At 38.9% G+C, this 21,714-nt stretch overlaps 1 pseudogene across 1 annotated transcript; it reads left to right on the top strand.

Annotated features, from left to right (window-relative positions):
- Positions 1-19,397: 19,397 nt before the first annotated feature.
- LOC307180880 (ubiquitin-conjugating enzyme E2 D2-like) lies at positions 19,398-19,999 on the top strand (annotated as a pseudogene). The gene has a single exon. The product of its transcript is annotated as a ubiquitin-conjugating enzyme E2 D2-like (transcript).
- Positions 20,000-21,714: the final 1,715 nt, after the last annotated feature.

Raw genomic sequence — 21,714 nt, 5'->3', positions numbered from 1 at the left:
TCCATGTCATAGAGTTGGACTCATATAGTATATAACCTTGTAATATTGACTTGTTTCATTTAGTAATAAGTATTTAAGGTTCTTCCATATCTTTTCATGGCTTGATGGCTCGTTTTTTTAAGTGCTGAATAATATTCCATTTTCTGGATGTACCATAGTTTATACATTCACCTACTGAAGGATGTCTTGGTTACTTCCAAGTTTTGGCAATTATGAACAAAACTGTTATAAATATCTGCATGTAGGTTTTAATGCGTACATAATTTTAGGTAAATACCAAGGAATGTGATTGCGGGATCACATGGTAAAAGTATGTTTAGTTGTGTAAAAAACAGCCAAAGTATTTTCCAGAGTAGCCATAATATTTTGCATTCCTACCAGCAATGAATTAAAGTTCCTGCTGCTGCAAGCCCTCACCAGTATTTGGCATTCTGGTGTTCTGGATTTTGGCCATTCTAATAGATACATAGCTGTATCTCATTGTTTCAATTTGAAAGTTCCTGATGATATATGGTATGGAGCATCTTTTCATATGCTTATTTGCAATATGTATAGCTTCTTTTGTGAGGAGACTATTAAGTTCTTTGGCCTACTTTATAATTGAGTTGTTTATTTTCCTATTGTTGAGTTTTAAGAGTTCTTTGCATATTTTGTATAACAGTCCTTTATCGGATGTGTCTTTTGCAAATATTTATCCCAGTCTGCAGCTTGTCTTCTCATTGTCTTGACATTGTCTTTTTCAGAGAAGTCTTTACTTTTAATGAAGTCTAGCTTATTAATTATTTCTTCCACAGATCATGTCTTTAGTATTGTATCTAAAATGGCATCACCATATGCACCATCATCTAGATTTTTTCCCATGTTATCTTCTAAGAGTTTCATAGTTTTGTGTTTTACATTTAGGTCTGTGATCCATTTTGAGTTAATCTTTGTGAAGGATATAAGATCTGTGTCTATATTCACTGTTTTGCATGTGGATGTCTAGTTATTCCAACACCTTTGGTTGAAAACACTATTTTTGCTGCATTGTACTGCCTTTGCTCCTCTTCAAAGATAATTCACTATATTTATGTGGGTCTATTATTGCACTCACTTTCTGGTCCCTTAAAATATTTGTCTATTCTTTCACCAATACCTTGCTGTCTTTATTACTGTAGCTATAAAATAAGTCTTGAAGGTGAGTAGTGTTAGTCCTCCAACTTTGTTCTTCTCCTTCAATATTGTGTTGGCTATTCTGTTTTTTTTTTGTTTTGTTTTGTTTTTGATTTTTTTCATCTCCATATAAACTTTCAAAGCACTGTAATGAAAGCCACAAAATAACTTGCTGAAATTTTTATTGATATTGCTTTAAATCTATAGATCATTTGGGGAAGAATGGGCATCTTGACAATATAGAGTCTTTCCATCCATCAACATGGAATATCTCTCCTTTTACTCCTGGTAAAAATGCTGTGAAAATTGTTAAAATGACAACAAAAAATTAGAATATTATATAAACTTAGTTGATAAAGCAGTGGCAGGTTTTGAGATGACTAACTGCAATTTTTAAAGAAGTTCTACTATGGTAAAACACTATCAAACAGCATTGTATGCTATAGAGAAATTGTTCATGAAAGGAAGAGTCAGTCAAGGCAGCAAACTTTATTGTTGTCTTATTTTGAGAAATTGACACAGCCACTCCAACATTCACTAATCACCACTTTTATCAGTCAGCAGCCATCAACATGGAGGCAAGACCCTCCTCCAACAAAAAAATTATGACTCACTGAAGGCTCAGATGTTGATGAACATTTTTTAGCAAAAAAGTATTCTTTATTAAGGTCTGTACACTTGCTTTTGTGTGTGTGTGTGTGTGTGTGTGTGTGTGTGTGGTACGCGGGCCTCTCACTGTTGTGGCCTCTCCCATTGCAGAGCACAGGCTCCGGACATGCAGGCTCAGTGGCCATGGCTCATGAGTCCAGCCTCTCCACAGCATGTGGGATCCTCCCAGACCGGGGCATGAACCCGTGTCCCCTGCATCGGAAGGAGGACTCTCAACCACTGCGCCACCAAGGAAGCCCTGTACACTTGCTTTTTAGAATTAATGCTATTAAACACTTAATAGATTACAGTATAGTGTATACATAACTTTTACATGTACTGGGAAACCAAAGAATTCATGTGACTCACTTTATTCTGATATTTGCTTTATTGAAGCGGTCTGGAACCAAACTAACAATATCTTCAAAGTATAATATAATGTATATAATTATTATATATTATAATTAATATAATATAATATAATATAATATAGCTTGGAGATATTGTGGGTTTGGTTCCAGATCACTTCAATAAAGCAAATATCACAATAAAGGTGTATATACATACATACACATATATATATATATATATATAAATCATTTATACATAAGAATACACATATACATGTATAATCAAATACATTGTTGTTATTATTATTTTGAACAAAGTGTTATCTACTATCTATTAACTGTTATCAGTTAGAAGTTTTTGTTTTCTTGCAAGGCAAGTCTAATAGCAATAAATTCCCTAAATTTTTGTTTGTCTGACAAAGTATTTTTTTTTCACTTTTGATGGGTAATTTGGTGGGGTACAAAATTTTAGGTTGGTGATGTTCTTTTCCTCTCAACACTTTAAATATTTATTAATCCTTTATATCCTGTAGTTTATAAATGATACACCTATAAGTAGGGTTTTTGTCATTTATCTGTCTTGATGTTCTCTGAGTTTAGTGGATCTGTGGTTTGGTGTCTGACATTAATTTGAGGAAATTCTCAGTTATTGTTTTAAATATTTCTTCTGTTCCTTTTTCTCTTCTCCTTTTAGTATTCTCATTGCACGTATTTTACATATTTTGTATTTATCGAAATATTTTTGGATATTGTTGTGCTGCTTTCAAATTTTGTAATCTTTGTTTTTAGAATTGTATTAATGTATTGCATCTCAGAGAGTCTTTTCTCAGGCTTGTTCTGTCAACTAATGAGCCCATCAAAGGCAACCTTCATTTCTGTCACAGTGTATTATAATTTTTTTGCATGTCTTTTTAGTTCTTAAGATTTCCATTTTTCTGTTTGCATTGTCTATCTCTTTTTGTGTGCAGTGTACTTTATCCATTAGACTGTTTAGCATATTAATCATGGTTGTTTAAAAATCCTGATATGATAATTCCAATATCTCTGTCATGTCTGGTTCTGATGCTTCTTCTTTCACTACATATTGTGTTTTTTGCCTTTTGGTATGCCTTGTAATTTTTTCTTGATAGCCAGACATGATGTACCAGGTAAAAGAAACTAATGTAAATAAGCCTTTAGCAATGTGACGGTAAGGTGTGGGGTGAGGTGTTCTACAATCCTATGAGTTGGTCTCAGCCTTTCAGTGCACTTATGCCTCTGGACTGTGAAATTTACAAGCTTTTTTTTCTTACCTTTTTTCTCCCTTATTAGGTGGGACAAGATGGCTAGAGTGGCTGGAATTGGGTATTTCCCCTATCCCTGTTGGTAGACTAGATCCCGCTGGAGTTGGATATTTCCTTTCCCTCAGGTCGGTTAGACTCAGATAACACACTGGCAGGCTAGGCTCTGGTTAACTAGTTTCCTCTTAAGAGGAAGCCTTGTTAAGAACAGAGTGTTTTGGAGGATCAGCTCAAGATGGTGGAATAGAAGGATGTTCGCTCACTCCCTGTTGCAAGAGCACCAGAATCACAAATAACTGCTGAACAATCATTGACAGGAAGACACTGGAACTCAACAAAAAAGATACCCCATATCCAAAGACAAAGGAGAAGCCACAATGAGATGGTAGGAGGGGCACAATCACAATAAAAACAAGTCCCATAACCACTGGGTGGGTGACACACAAACTGGAGAACAATGGTACCAACAGAAGTCCACCCACTGTAGTGAAGGCTCTGAGCCCATTAGGTTTCCCAACCTGAGGGTCTGGCAATGGGAGGAGGATTCCTAAAGAAACAGACCATGAAGGCAAGCAGGATTTAACTGCAGGAGTTTGACAGGACTGAGGAAAACAGAGACTCCATTCTTGGAGGGCACACACAAAGTAGTGTGAGCATCAGGACCCAGGGGGAAGGAGCAGTGACTCCATAGGCGAAAGAACCAAACCTACCTGCTAGCGTTGGAGGGTCTTCTGCAGGGGTGGAGGGTGGCTGTGGCTCACTTTGGGGACAAGGACACTGGCAGCAGAAGTTCTGGGAGGTACTCCTTGGTGTGACCCCTCCCACAGTCTGCCATTAGCCCCACCAAAGAGCCTGTAGCCTCCAGTGCTGGGTAGTCTTAGGCCAAACAACCAACCAGGAGGGAACTCAGACCCACCCAGCAGCAGGAAAGCAGATGAAAGTTTTACTGAGCCCTGCCCACCAGAGCAACAACCAGCTATACCCACCACCAGTCCCTCCTATCAGGAATATTGCACAGTCCTCTTACATAGGCTCATCCACCAGAGGGCAGACAGCAGAAGCAATAAGAACTACAATCCTGCAGCCTGTGGAACAAAAACAACATTCACAGAAAGACAGACAAAATGAAAAGGCAGAGGATTATGTACCAGATGAAGGAACAAGACAAAACCCCAGAAAAACAGCTAAATGATGTGGTGATAGGCAACATTACAGACAAAGATTTCAGAATAATGATAGTGAAGATGATCCAGGACCTCAGAAAAAAAATGGAGGCAAAGACCAACAAGTTGCAAAATATGTTTAACAAAGACCTAGAAGAATTAAAGAACAAACAAACAAAGATGAACAATACAAACACTGAAATGAAAAATACACTAGAAAGAATCCATAGCAGAATAACAGAGGCAGAAGGACGGATAAGTGACCTGGAAGACAGAATGGTGGAATTCACTGCTGCAGAACAGAATAAAGAAAAAAGAACGAAAAGAAATGAAGACAGCCTAAGAGACCTCTGGGAGAACATTAAATACAACAACATTCGCATTATAGGGGTCCCAGAAGGAGAAGAGAGAGAGAAAGGACCAGAAAAAATATTTGAAGAGATTATAGTTGAAAACTTCCCTAACATGGGAAAGGAAATAGCTACCCAAGTCCAGGAAGTGCAGAGTTCCAAACAGGACAAACACAAGGAGAAGCACACTGAGACACTTAGTAATCAAATTGATAAAAATTAAAGAAAAATAAAAATTATTAAAAGCAACAAGGGAAAAGCAACAAATAACATACAAGGAAACTCCCACAAGGTTAACAGCTGATTTCTCAGAAGAAACTCTACAAGCCAAAAGGAAGTGGCATGATATATTTAAAGTGATGAAAGGGAAAAATCATCAACCAAGATTACTCTACCCAGCAAGGATCTCATTCAGAATTGACAGAGAAATCAAAACTTTTACAGACAAGAAAAGCTAAGAGAATTCAGCACCACCAAACCAGCTCTACAACAAATGTTAAAGGAACTTATCTAGGGAGGAAACATGAGAAGGAAAAGACCTACAAAAACAAACCCCCCAAAATTAAGAAAATGATCATCGGAACATACATATTGATAATTACCTTAAATGTGAATGGATTAAATGTTCCAACCAAAAGACAAAGGCTTGCTGAATGGAGACAAAAACAAGACCCATATATATGCTGTCTACAAGAGACACACTTCAGACCTAGGGACACATACAGACAAAAAGTGAGGGGATGGAAAACGATATTCCATGCAAATGGAAATCAAAAGGAAGCTGGAGTAGCAATAGTCATATCAGATAAAATAGACTTTAAAATAAAGAATGTTACAAGAGACAAGGAAGGACACTACATAATGATCAAGGGATCAATCCAAGAGTACAATATAACAATTATAAATATATATGCACCCAACATAGGAGCACCTCAATATATAAGGCAAATGCTAACAGCTGTAAAAGAGGAAATCGACAGTAACACAATAATAGTGGAGGACTTTAACACCTCACTTACACCAATGGAGAGAACATCCAGACAGAATGATAATTATGAAACACAAGCTTTAAATGACACATTAGACCAGATAGATATAATTGACATTTATAGGACATTCCATCAGAAAACAGCAGATTACACTTTCTTCTCAAGTGTACATGGAATATTCTCCAGGACAGGTCACATCTTGGGTCACAAATTAAGCATCAGTAAAGTTAAGAAAATTTAAATTATGTCAAGTATCTTTTCAGACCACATGTTATGAGATTAGAAGTAAATTACAGGGGAAAAAATGTAAAAAACACAAACACATGGAGGCTAAACAATACGTTACTAAATAACCAAGAGATCACTGAAGTAATCAAGAGGAAATCAAAAAATATGTAGAGACAAATGACAATGAAAACATGATGAGCCAAAACCTATGGGATTCAGCAAAAGCAGTTTTAAGAGGGAAGTTTATACCAATACAATCCTACCTCAAGAAACAAGAAAACATCTCAAACAATCTAACCTCACACCTAAAGGAACTAGAGCAAGAGGAACAAACAAAGCCCAAAGTTAGTGGGAGGAAAGACATCAGAAAGGTTAGAGCAGAAATAAATGAAATAGAAACAAAGAAAACAATAGCAAAGATCAATAAAACTAAAAGCTGGTTCTTTGAGAAGATAAACAAAATTGGTAAACCTTTAGCCAGATTCACCAAGAAAAAGAGGGAGAAGACTCAAATCAATAAAATTAGAAATGAAAAAGGAGAAATTACAATGGACACCACAGAAACACAAAACATCACAAAAGATGACTACAAGCAACTCTATACCAATAAAATGGACCACCTGGAAGAAATGGACAAATTCTTATAAAGGTATAACCTTCCAAGACTGAACCAGGAAGAAATAGAAAATATGAACAGACCAATCACAAGCACTGAAATTGAAACTGTGATTAAAAATCTTCCAACAAACAAAAGCCCAGGACCAGTTTGCTTCACAGACTAATTCTGTTCAAACATTTAGAGAAGAGCTAATACCCATACTTCTCAAACTCTTCCAAAAAAGTGCAGAGAAAGAACACTCCCAACCTCATTCTATGAGGCCACCATCATGCTGATACCAAAAGCAGACAAAAATACTACAAGAAAAGAAAATTACAGACCAATATCACTGATGAATATAGATGCAAAAATCCTCAGCAAGATACTAGCAAAGAGATTTCAACAACACATTCAAAGGATCATACACCATGATCAACTGGGATTTATCACAGGGATGCAAGGATTCTTCAATATATGAAAATCAATTTGATACACCATATTAACAAATTAAGGAATAAAAACGATATGATCATCTCAATAGATGCAGAAAAAGCTTTCAACCAAATTCTACACCTATTTGTGATTAAAAACTCTCCAGAAAATGGGCATAGAAGGAACTACCTCAACATAATAAAGTCTATATATGACAAACACACAGCAAATATCATTCTCAATGGTGAAAAACTGAAAGCATTTCCTCTAAGATCAGGAACAAGACAAGGATGTCCCCTCTCATCACTTCTATTCAACATAGTATTGGAAGTCCTAGCCATGGCAATCAGAGAAGAAAAATAAACAAAAGGAATTCAAATTGGAAAAGAAGTAAAACTGTCACTGTTCACAGATGACATGGTACTTATACATGGATAATCCTAAAGATGCCACCAGAAAACTACTAGAGCTAATCAATGAATTTAGTAAAGTTGCAGGATACAAAAATAATACACAGAAATCTCTTGCATTCCTATACACTAACAATGAAAGATCAGAAAGGGAAATTAAGGAAATAATCCCATTCACCATTGCAACAAAAAGAATAAAATACATAGGTATAAACCTACCCAAGGAGGTAAAAAAACCTGTACTCAGAAAACTATAAAACACTGATGAAAGAAATCAAAGATGACACAAACAGATGGAGAGATATACCATGTTCTTGGATTGGAAGAATCAATATTGTGAAAATGACTATACTACCCAAATCAATCTACAGATTGAATGCAATCCCTGTCAATTTACCAATGGCAGTTTTTACAGCTCTAGAACAAAAAACCTTAAAATTTGTATAGAGACACAAAAGACCCTGAAGAGCCAATGCAATCTTGAGGGAAAAAAATGGAGCTGGAAGAATCAGACTCCCTGACTTCAGACTATACTACAAAGCTTCAGTAATCAAGACAATATGGTTCTGGCACAAAAATAGAAATATAGATAAATGGAACAGGATAGAAAGCCCAGAGGTAAACCCATGCACCTATGGTCAACTAATCTATGACAAAGGAGACAAGGATATACAATGGAGAAAAGACAGTCTATTCCAAAAGTGATGCTGGGAAAACTGGACAGCTACATGTAAAAGAAAGAAATTAAAACACTCCCTGACACCCTGTACAAAATTAAACTCAAAATGGATTAAAGACCTAAATATAAGTCCGGACAGTATAAAACTCTTACAGGAAAACATAAGAAGAACACTCTTTGACATAAATCACAGCAAGATCTTTTTTGACCCACCTCCTAAAGTAATGGAAATAAAAACAAAAATAAACAAATGGGACCTAATGAAACCTAAAAGCTTTTGCACAGCAAAGGAAACTATAAACAAGATGAAAAGACAACCCTGAGAATGGGAGAAAATATTTGCAAACGAGTCAATAGACAAAGGATTAATCTCCAACATATATAAACAACTCATGCAGCCCCATATTAAATAAAACAAACAACCCAGTCAAAAAATGGCAGAAGACCTAAGTAGACATTTCTTCAAAGAAGCCATACAGATGGCCAAGAGGCACATGAAAAGCTGCTCAACATCACTAATTATTACAGAAATGTAAATCAAAACTACAATGAGGTATAACACTGGTCAGAATGACCATCATCAGAAAATCTACAAACAACAAATGCTGGAGAGGGTGTGGAAAAAAGGGAACCCTCTTGCACTGTTGGTGGGAATGTAAATTGATACAGCCACTAGGGAGAACAGTATGGAGGTTCCTTAAAAAACTAAAAATAGAATTACCATATGACCCAGCAATCCCACTACTGGGCATATACCCAGAGAAAACCATAATGCAAAAAGACACATGCACCCCAATATTCATTGCAGCACTATTTCCAATAGCCAGGTCATGGAAGCAACCTAAGTGTCCATCGACAGATGAATGGATAAAGAAGATGTGGAATATATATACAATGGAATATTGCTCAGCCATAAAGTAGAATGAAATTGGGTCATTTGTAGAGACGTGGATGGACCTAGAGACTGTTATGCAGAGTGAAGTAAGTCAGAAAGAGAAAAACAAATATCGTATACAAATCCACATATGTGGAATCTAGAAAAATGGTGCAGATGAACCAATTTGCAAGGCAGAAATAGAGACACAGTTGTAGCGAACAAAGGTATGGACACCAAGGGGGGAAAGCAGGGTGGGGGGTGGTAGTGATGGTTGGATGAATTGGGAGCTTGGGATTGACATATATACACTAATATATATATATATATATATATATATATATATATATATATATAACAGGTAACTATTAAGAACCTGCTGTATTAAAAAAATAAATTTAAAAAATAAAAATTAAAAAAAAGTTTGTTCTGGCATTTTTGACAATGGTTCGTTTTCTTGACACCCTGCAGAAGCAGAAGGAGATATTTTCCAATATTTAGTGTTGAGCCAAGTCAAGCTCCTAGAGGTAAATCTCACAATATTTTGGAGGACACTCTATGACTGGGTCCCCTTGGAGTTTTTCACTCTCAGGATTGTCCATACCGAGCTTCTGGGAATTCATAAATTAGAGTTTAGGTTTTTCTACCCTGTCACTGTTTCTTGAGCCAGTTTCTGCTGGTGAGTCTTTGCTCCAGTAAAAAGTGACTCCCTTTATTTGCCTTTCTCTCTCTACAATCTTAGGGAGAGCAGTTTGTCCCGTGTCCTCTCCTCTCTTACAAATCCAAGAAGAGTTGTTGATTTTTCAGTCTGTTCAGTTTTTTACTTGTTGTTAGGACAGAATGGTGACTTCCAAGCTCCTTTCATGTGGACCAGAAACCAGAAATCCTACACTTACTTTTTCAGAAAGACCAAGGCTAAGTGAGTGAGCTGTGAAAACATATGTACTATATTACAGAATCTTCCTCAATTTGCTTATGACTTTTTTCACTTATATATTATTATTATTTTTTATTTTATTTTATTTTTTTTGCGGTACGCGGGCCTCTCACTGTTGTGGTCTCTCCCGTTGCGGAGCACAGGCTCCGGACGCGCAGGCTTAGTGGCCATGGCTCATGGGCCCAGCCGCTCCGCGGTATGTGGGATCTTCCTGGACCGGGGCACGAACCCGTGTCCCCTGCATCGGCAGGCGGACTCTCAACCACTGCACCACCAGGGAAGCCCTATATTAGATTTTTATAACTGGATTTCTACAATGTCTCTATTCTTCCCCATAATAACAACTACAACCCATGATATTTATTCCACCATATCTATCTTTGCCATCATATAAAGCATCCAAGTGAAGAAAGACAAATAGGTAAACACTATTAAACTATGTGACACAGAGAACATTTGATTTTCTCGTTGAAATGTATGCTAAGAGCACACTGATATCAAACCTCAGAAATGAAAGACAACAAGAAAGACAACAAATTTCTGACAATATCATCTCTTGTTTCATCTGAAACTCAAAGGAAAACTAATATTAGCTCCACTAAGCTAAATTATTAATAAACCTATGATAAGACACCAAGCTATCTAAACAGGATCTGACAGAGTAGATAATGCAAATGACATTCCCAAAATGATTGGGTTAATTTTGGCTTAGTTTCTTTATTTGAATAGCTCAGAGGAAAAGATAAGGCAACAAATATCTGCTCTAGGGTATGATATCTGACATTGAATTATCCAACAGAAAAAGAATAGGGCTGACTCTTAGCATCGAAATAAGAGAGGGAAAACTGTTAAACCTTACAGATGAAAATTCTCCAGGAACTTAGAGAGTGGTATAGAGAGGCAGGTAAGGAACTGTCAGAAAGAAATTATTTTGTGGCAAGTAGTAGTTCTACAAAATGTATTTTGATATCTCTTAGGATTAGTGATTAAGGATTAGTTCCTTTCACTCATTTATTTATTCACTTATTCACTCACTCATTCATTTATTCACTTGAGAAATATTCACAGAAAATGGCTTAATTGCCCCTCAGTGATCACCTGGCATTTACTCTTCTTTGTAACCCTAGTATGGAGCACAGTGGCTGACCTATACAGGTTTGAGCAAACATCTGAAGGAAATGAGGAACTAAAGTATATGATGTACTCACTGTAAGCTAGATTTCAAGGAAAGGTGTTCTAAAACTTTCTTTCATTCAATATTTAACTAACATAGTACCCAACAGAGAAGAGGGAAAAAGGCTAAACATACATTTTTGGCACTATATGAGTGCAAGCTTGAATGATTAAACTAGAGATTCATTACTAGTTCTATCTTTATTCTCTTTGTTAATTCCATAACATGCTACATTCTTAGATTCTGCTAGATACATACATCTATTCTCAATTTCAATACCACAAGGAAAGTCCATCAAGCTGGAAAATATGAGCCATTAGTCACTTTGTACTTCACAAGATCACAGGGCAACACACCTAATGAAAATGATCAAGAATAACTTGAAAGAATGAAAATTTTAAATAGTAAAGCCATGCTTATCTAAGACCTGTTTTCTTTAGTGTTGGGCTTATGTTTCATAGGTTTTAAGCCTACTACTATATACTTATATGTACAACACCTTTGGTGCATGATTGAAATGAGAAGCTTGGGAAAATTAATCTATGTAATTGTATGAAATGAGCTTACAGTCATTTTAAAAGTTCAGAGCCAATCAATTTAATATGGATATGACTGCCGTGTAAATTCTAAAATAGAAATGTATTATGACCAATGAGTATATTTCACATGGATCAATTCTGCCTTCAGGTAAGTATGCCTAACTTTACTTCTACTAGAAGCATGAGTATGGTAAAATTGACCTATATAGTATATTCTTTCAATATGAGCACAACTCACAATGTATAATATTTCATCTTAAAGTTAATAAAGAGAAACTTATTTTACTTTCTTTAGTATCAGACCTTATTGGGTAAGACCCAATAGTATCTCAACTCAGCTTGGTTTTTGTTTGTTTGCTTGTTGCTTTCTTTATGAAATTAATCTTTCTTCTCACATAAGTGGAAGTGAAATAGAAAGAAAATTCTAAAAATGAATTGTAAATGTTACAAAAGGAAGAAATATATGTACCTTTGGTTTGATTACATTGTAACTATTAACATCATTCATCACTCTCTCTCTCTCTCACACACACATACACACACACAGACACACACACACACCAGGAGATTAGTCTCAATGCCAAGGTGTAAAATGTATATGAGTCACTTCCATAAGTTTCCATTATGATTTATGTTTAGCATTTATGAAACTGGAAAATAAATTTTTGAGTTTGTAATAGGTAAAACATCTATCTCTCTACAAATTTAACTAGTTAAAAGTGGAAAATACTGCATTAGAAGTTGTGATGGCTAGTTTTATGTGTTAATATGGCTTGGCTATAGCACTGAGTTATATAATCAGACACTAATCTAGGTATTGCTGTGATGGCTGTTTTGTATGACATCCAAAATCAGTTGCCTTTAAGTAAATAAAATTCACAGTCAATAATGTAAGTTTTTTATATATATATAATTATAAATATATATGTATATTTTATATATATATATATATATATATAGTCATGGATGTGGGGGGTGTACATACACACACACACACACACACACACACATTCATGACAAAATAAGGAGAAATACTCACAACAGTTACTCTTCCAGGTTATGTAACTGGCCACATGGTAAGTATAACTACCTTCATCTACTAGCCATTCTGTATTCCCATGGCCTTCTCCAAGCACCTTAACTGGTCCTGGTTCTTTACCTGGTAGAGTGACCCAAACCTTCATCCTAAAAGATTGGTGCCATTAATAGTCCTGTCTGGACTAGGTTGTTGTGGTTTTCCATTGACCTTAATATATTAAGGGCATGGTAATAATAATATATTAAGGGCATGGTAATAATAATAGACACCCTAAGAGATCTCCTGTATTTCAGACACACTCTTCCTTGCCTCTATTATGGAGTAGTTCAATTTCTTCTTGGTAGTTGGGATCCATCACCTCCAGCAGCACAGTAATTCCCTTCTTTGCTGTTGATTCAGTGGCATGAGGAGCCTAAAGTGGTCAGGCAGTTGTCTTAAATTCCAGTTCAATGGAATCATTGTTGTCTCTACTAGTAGAAGCATTTTTCCCTTCAGAGCAAAAACCTCTAGGACAGAAGAACATAAGGTCCTGGAGAAAAGGAAGCAAAACTTTGCTAGTGTGTCACTAAGGGATCACAGTGAGTGGTGCCATTCCTACTTCCACTCCTTGATTCCTGGACCTGTGAATCCCAGCTATTGGAGAAACAACACCATATTTTTGATGCTGATTCAGAGCATACACAGCCTTCTGGAGAATACTGCCCAGTACTTCAAAGTATTGGCACCTAGTTGGCACTGTATCTGAGTCTTTAAAAGGCCATTCCACCATTGTATCAAGCCAGCAGCTTCAGGATGGTAAAGGACATGGTAACACCAGTGAGTTCCACGGGCCTATTACTACACTTCATTTGTTGTGAAGTGACTTTCTTGATCAGAAACAATGCTGTGGGATTTCCCTGGTGGCACAGTGGTTAAGAATCTGCCTGCCAATGTAGGGGACACGGGTTTGAGTTCTGGTCCAGGAATATCCCACATGCCGCGGAGCAACTAAGCCCATGCGCCACAACTACTGAGCCTGCACTCTAGAGCCCATAAGCCACAACTGCAGAAGCCCACGTGCCTAGAGTCCATGCTCTAGGCTTCTCTTGTTGCTCTAGGCAACAAGAGAAGACGCCACAATGAGAAGCCTACGCACCGCAACGCAGAGTAGCCCCTGCTCTCCACAACTAGAGAAAGCCCGTGCGCAGCAACCAAGACCCAATGCAGCCAAAAATAAATTTATAAAAAAAGAAACAAGAAACAATGCTGTGTATAATACCATGACAGTGGAAGACATTCTGTAAGTCCGTGGATAGCAGTTTTGGAAGAGGCATTATGAGTAGGGAAGGAAAATCCATATTCAGGGTAAGTGTCTGTTCCAGTAAGAACAAAATGATGCCCTTTCCATGATGAAAGGGGTCCAATGTAACCAACCTGCCACCAGTAGTTAATTAATCACGCTGGGGAATGGTGCCATACTGGAGACTCATTGTTGGTTACTGATGCTGGCATTGGATACTCAGTGGTGGCTGTAACCAAGTCAGCCTTGATGAAGTCCATGTTGCTGAGTCAATGCATAAGAGAAGCCTCTTCCACAGGAAAAGAAAACTCATCAGAATGTAGGAGCTCAATGTCTCCAAGTTCATCAGGGTCTCCCACAAGTCCCAAATCCAACTTTTAGTATCCCATTTCTTCCCAATCAATGTCTTCACATTAACTCTAAACATCCTACAAGGCTGAGAATTCAATTTGCATTGTAATTCAGACAGTAGGAGGATGAGATTCTTGGTTTGATTTTCAGCAATCTCGTTCCAGCAGCTATAGGAAATAAGGGTCTCCTTCATGGTACACATAGAAATTTTCAGGTCATTTATGCAGTGCTTGAGTTGGGAATTCAAATCCGTGCACTCATCTTTTTCTTTCCCTACTTTGTCCAGCAACATTAGGAGCAACTAGCCAATATCACTTCACTAGTTAGCTTGTCAAAAGTGTTCCAAAGTATCATATACACAGTCACTCAGATCCTTACTTCTTGTAAGTGGTTGATTAGGAGTATCTAACGGTGATATTTTGTGTATCTATATTGTCAGATTATGCCATGGTCCATGAGTGTTCTCTTTACTACTAGAAAGAGTCATTAGCACATTTAAATATAATCAGATTAGAGAGCCGTTTCCAGAAACCCCAGAACCCAATTTAAAAAAAACTCATCTTTAAAATTCTGTCTCTCTAGAACCACTCTGGGTACCAAAATCTGTATTAGTCAGGGTTCTCCTGAGAAACAGAATTAATTGTATACATACAATTATATATATATATACACAATTCTATAATATATATACTATTCTGTTTTTCTTTCTCTGGAGAACCCTGACTCCCTGACTGATAGAACTTTTGGTACTGGGAAATGAGGTGCTACTGTAACAATAATGAAATTGTGGAAGTGGCTTTGGAATTGGGTAATAAGTAGAAGCTGGAAGAATTTTGAGGCACACAATAAAAAATGCTTAAATTGTGTTGAAGAGAACATTGGTAGAAATATGGATGTTAAAGGTGATTCTGGTGAGAGTTCAGAAGGAAATGAAGAATATGGTAAAGAGAATTTCTATTATCTTAGAGAATACATATATCACCATGAACAGAATGTTGATTCGAATATGGTGTTAAATGAGTTTCTGGTGAGATTTCAGAAGGAAGTGAGGAGCGTGTTATCGGACACTGGAGGAAAGGCAATCTTCATTTTAAGCATTCTTTTTTTTTTTTTTTTTTTTTTTTTTTGCGGTACGCGGGCCTCCCACTGTTGTGGCCTCTCCCGCTGCGGAGCACAGGCTCCGGACGCGCAGGCTCAGCGGCCATGGCTCACGGGCCCAGCCGCTCCACGGCACGCGGGATCCTCCCGGGCCGGGGCACGAACCCGTGTCCCCTGCATCGGCAGGCGGACCCACAACCAGTGCTCCACCAGGGAAGCCCCCAATCTTCATTTTAATGTGGCGAAAAACTTGGCTTAATTGTGCTCTGCTGTTAGTGGGAAGGTAGAACTTCTAAGTAAGTTCTGAGACATATAGCTGAGATTTCCAAGCAAAGTGTGGAATGTACAGCCTGCTTTCTCCTTGTTCCTTGCTTACAATAAAGTGTGAGAAGAATGAGATAAACTGAGAACAGAACTGTTAAGCAAAAAGGAACCAGACTTGATTATTTGGAAAATTCTTAGCATGCCCAGTTAGCATTTTCTGGGCTAAGTGTGTGACTGCACAAACTTTTCCTGAAGAAATTATGCCTGTGACTCATGGATCCAATCCAGTCAACCATCTCAGTAGAAGCCAGGAATAGAGGTGGGTTATCCAGTTCTGTAATGGCATGGATCCCCTTGACATACATGGAAGAACTGACAAGGTTTTTGAGAACGTTATATCAGAAGGAACACTGCAAGCTGTGACTGAAGGAGCCAGAGACAGGATGAAATGCAGAAAGGCTATCAGATTTCAGAGATTCTACTGGTAGAAACAGACTGATAGAAATATTCACACATGAGCTCTTCTTCAAGAAAAAGAATGACTATCAGGGCAGAGTCATGGGTGCAGAGGCAGAGAAGCTAGAGGCAGGAACAGAGGCAGGGCCTGGCAGGGCTTGGCAGGGCCTCCTTGGGCCCAAAGGGTAGATTTGGTAAAAGAAGTTTATTTTTCAGGCTACAAAAACTAGTGGACTCTTCCCTTCTGGGTTTCAGATTTGCTTGAGACTACTGACTTATTTATTCCTTCCAATTTCTCCCTTTCATAATGGGAATGTCTATCCTTTGCTTGTACTATCATTGTATTTGCAAACAGATAACTTGTTTTCTGTTTCACAGGTCCACAGATGATGAGGAATTTTGTCCCAAGGTGAATCATACCCAGAGTCTCACACATACCTGATTTAGTGTGCTTAAATGAGATTTGGAATTTTTGACTTGATATTTAGATGAGATTTTAGAGTTAATGCCAGAATGGTTTAAGACTGTTGGGGATGTTGGGATGGGATGAGTATATTTTGTATTTTGTATTCTTGTGTGAGAAAGATGTGAATTTTGGGGGGTAGAGAGCATACTGTACTAGGTTGAACAGTATCCTCCCAAAATCCATGCCTACGTGGAACTCAGAATATGATCTTGCTTGGAAATAGAGTATCTGTAGGTGTAATGAAGTTAAATGAGATTATACTAGATTTGGGTGGGCATTAAATCCAAAGATTGGTGTCCTTATAAGGAGAAAAAGAGTTGGACAACCACAAAAACACACAGAGGGAAGAAGTCCACATGAAGACTGAGGCAGAGATTGGAGTGTTGCAGCCACAAACCAAGGGACAACAAGGATTGATGGGACCACTGAAGCAAGGAGGAGGTGAGGATGGGTTCTGCCCTAGAGGTTTCAAGAGAGAAAGAGCTCTGCTGACACCAGGATTTCAGACTTCTTGCCTCCAGATCCATAAGAAAATAAATTCCTGTTGTTTTAAGCCAGTTTGTGTAATTTTGTTATAACAGCATAGGAAACTAAAAAAGAAGGTGTAAGTCTGTAAAGTACTTCACATTAACAATTTTACTCAAATAACATTTCTGTCAATGGTGAGAATACACACACACATAAATTGATTCTAATTTCAGATTAAGATATATATATATATATATATATATATATATATATACATTTACAGATAAATATGTAGATACATCTTAATCTACAATCAGAATCAACTAATCCATACAACATGGCCTTGTATTTCTTTCTTAGTTTCTTGGAAATGTAATCATTGTCAACAAAAGACTTGTCAGTTTCTCATCTTTTCAAAGAGGATTGGAGAATACAAACTTCCTGTGGGTGAGATAAGTTCATTCATCTTACAAAAAGCAATAGAGAATGCATCCTAATGTAACACACATCATAAAGTATTTAAACAACTTTACTGCAGCATTCAAAATACAAATATGAGCAGTCATTCTTTTCCCTTTTTCCTCCTCCTCTCTTCCATATTATCTGGGTTTACTGAAGTTACAGTTTTAAGACTGGGAAGTGTGACTAGGGAAAGGTGTGTTCCCCGCCACCCCCCCACCCACCCCCCACCCCCGGCAATTCTTCAAATGTGTCAGTATCATAAAAGACAGAAAGGCTGTAGCAATGTTCCAGACTCAAGGAGACTAAATAGAGACAACAGCTAAATGCAATGTACTTGGATCCTAGGTTGGATTCTGTACTGGAGGGGTTTAAAATAAGTTTTAAGGACACTACATGTCAATTGACATAACTGGAATATGGATATTAAAGTCTTTTATAGATGTTAAAGTTAATGATTATATATACCAGATAGAGTACTGGTTTCCTTCCTTCCTCCTTTTCCTGTCAGAAGTTTTTCAAAAATTAAAGAAGTTTTAGCCCCACAATGAATTTTTGAAGGCTTTATTTCTTCATAAAAAATGAATTTACCAAAACGTTATGAAACATTACTTTAAAAAGTTAATGGAGTGTAATCTGTAAAAATGTTGAGTAGCTATGTTGTACACATGAAACTAGCATGATGTTGTAAATCAACTAAACTTCAATTTTAAAAAAAAGTTATAAAAGTATTGTAATGATGTTAAATTTGCTAAAGTTGATCATATAAAAGAATGTCTCTCTTAGGAAATACACAAAGAAGTATCTGTAAGTAAAGGCCAGGATGTATGTAACTCACTCAGAAGTGTATGTGTATATGTGTGTGTGTGTGTGCATACATATATATATGAGAGAGAGAGACAGAGACAGAGATAGAGACAGAAAGACAGAGAATTAATTAATATAAAGCTGATGGGGTAAAATGTTAAGGGATGCTGAATCTGTGTTATTGATTGTGTTATCTGTATTATTGTTGGAGAGGAATTCCTTGAACCGCTCTTATTTATTCAGGTAACTCTCATTGGTGGACAGTGGGTGTGGCTCAACTTGCCAGCCCAGAGCCCCGGCGCTGGGTGAGCCCCGGCCCCTCCACCCCCCAATCCCTCCCCAGACCCCTGTACCCCCGATCCCCCTCCATGCCTCCGCCCCCTTCCACGCCCCCCTACCTGGTCCCTTCCTCCTTCACTTCCCCGCCCCTCCCCCCTCTAACGTAAACCCTGCCCACCCCACCCCACCCACCTCACTCCCTGAGGCACCCGCCCTGGGAGACACCACGCAGCCTCATCAGCGTGGCCCCTGTGACCTCACTGAGCGGGTCCCCGCCAGGCGGCGGCACTAGCAATGTCTCCAGGCGGCTGTGCCTTGGGGCGGCGCGGCCTCCGGGCTGCGTGGCCTCCAGCTCAGGAGAGCGCCGAGGAGGAAGCGGTGGCCACGAGCTACTAGCGTCCAGTGGCGCATCAGGTATGGTGGAGCGCCCGACTCCCTCCTCAGTCCCATTCTCCCACTCTCCGCCACCATCCGCCTCCCACGACGCCCCCCTCGACGCTGCAGCCGGCCTTCAGTCCACCCATCTACCTGCGCCGTCTGTCACCATTCCTCCCACCCCATGATCACCACCATCGCCTTCTACCTGTCGCCAGGCCCAGTGCCAAGGATTGGCCACGTGTCACAGATAATGGCCTTAAAGTGCATCCACAAGGAGCTCCTCGACCTGTCCCGCGACCCCCACCCCACCCCCACCCCCCCCCCACCCCACCCCCCGCCCAGAGCTCAGCAGGGCTAGTGGGGGATGACATGTTCCACTGGCATGCGACCATAATGGGGCCCAATGACAGCCCCTACCAGGGAGGAGTCTTCTTCCTAAAGGTCCAGTTTCCCTCCAATTACCCATTCAAACCACCCAAGATCGCATTCACCACCCGAATTTACCATCCAAACATTAAAAGAAACAGAAACATCTGCCTGGACATCCTTAGATCTGAGTGATCACCAGCACTGACAATTTCCAAAGTATTGTTATCCACTTACTCCCTGTTGTGCGACACCAACGCAGATGATTCTTTGGTTCCAGAAATTGCTAAGATCTACACAAAGGATAGGAGGAAGTATGACAGAATTGCTCGGGAATGGACTAATAAATACGCCATGTAATTTAAAAATAAATGATAATCCCATCACCTTATTAAAGCTGGCAGTTTAATTGGTTATCTTTTGTCAGCTTTCTATGAAAGGAGGGCTCCCCATCCTCTGGGCATATGTGGTAACACCTCCTATGTATCAGGGTGTGTGGAGGTGGTGGAGCAAGTCTGCAGGTGGAAACAAGGGTGGAGGAGGGATTGGTGAGTGGGGGTAAGGTTGGGGGTTTGGGTGAGTGTGAGACCAGTTTTAACTAAGTTTTCGTTATTGATTTAGCATTAGGAAAGCAAGAACAAGGAGGTGGTGGCTTTAGGATAAGGAGAGCAGTTCCACCAACCAGAGAGATAATTTTTAATGTGAGTCTTTTAGAACTGACAATGGTGAGGACAAACAATGAAGATTACAAAGCTAGTCAGGTGTCCACTTTATTCTGAAGAAACTTTGGGTGTTGATTTTGAACAAGATTAGTATTAACCAATATCCTTGTAACTGGGCAAGACCCACGCTCCAGGTCCTCTGCCTGCCTCTTGTCTGCAGAAAAGCCATAGTTTCTCAGGGCTCCCCTGAGTCACAAAAGCCTGACTCAAGAATTAATGATTGAAAGGATGTGACCATGTAGTGACAAAAGTAGCAGTTAGGCCAGGTGAACTGGTAACAATTTAAACAGTAAATCAGCCATGACAGTCATGGAATCCTTAGTTCCTCCCTGAAATACATAGATAACAGTATCTGAGGCAGACACTGAGTTGATTTACAGATGCTAAACCCCCACCAAATGGAGGAAGTTAACTACTTGATGACCATGAGCATGTAGACGCAGACCTAATGGAGCCTGAGGATTGATGTTAACCTCTGTGACACCACCCTGTTACCTCACCATCAACAAATCAGACAATTGTGTGCTGATCATACATCCTGCGACTCCCCTCCTTCATCTTGCTTTTAAAAATGCTTCCCTGAAACCTACTGGGGAGATCAGGTTTTTTGAGCATTAGCTACCCTAGACCCCTTGTCTGGAGCCTTAAAATAAAGGCTACACTTTCCTTCTCTGCAACCCGGTGTCAGTAGACTGGCTTTACTGCAAGCAGGAGAACAGCCCCAAGTTTGGTTCGGTAACATCCTCTATTTTGAGGTCCATATTTAACTGGCAAAATTAAATGGATTTGGAGTTGTTACAAAATAAAATGATGAGTTTTATTCCCAGTCTTCTCCACCTCCCACTCCTTCAATCCCTATCTTTGTTGTCACTCTGCCTCTCTCCCACTCTGGATTGTAGGCTGCTTCTCAGGACATACCTATTAGCACTCATTTGTCTTATGGTTTCTCAAGAACTGTGTATGGTCTAAGATTTTACCCAGCTTACAGGCCTACATGTGAGCCAATGGAGGCTGGCAGAATGACACAGACTCTTGGGTTAGAGACAGGACTTAGGGCCCAGCAGGCAGCATGAGCTTCACATGACATTAGTTCCCCTTGCCCCACAACACTCAACAGGGAGATGTGGAGCAGACCAGGAGGGTGCTGCACCTACAGTGGGTTTGTGTAACAGCCAAGTTACCCCAAGCTAAGGAAACCCCCAATCTTAGAAAGGGAAATTCTACCAAACCTGACCAACTTTTGCCGCAGAAGGAAATGCAATCTTTATTAACCTGCTCAGGAAACAAATCCATCCTCCACCCTGGAAGACCCTCTATCTTCCAAGGCTGTTTGCTATACAAATGTCCTTGAAAGAGTAGTCTAGGACAAATACTGTCACAAGATGTGTAGAAACACCACGGAGAATTGCACCCCAGCAGTCTTAACTGCTTGGATGTATCTGATTGTAAAGGTAAAAATTAATTTTATGAAAATACTTG

Source organism: Stenella coeruleoalba (assembly GCF_951394435.1).
Source record: "Stenella coeruleoalba genome assembly, chromosome: X".
NCBI lineage: Eukaryota > Metazoa > Chordata > Mammalia > Artiodactyla > Delphinidae > Stenella > Stenella coeruleoalba.
This window is presented reverse-complemented; position numbering and strand designations above follow the sequence as displayed.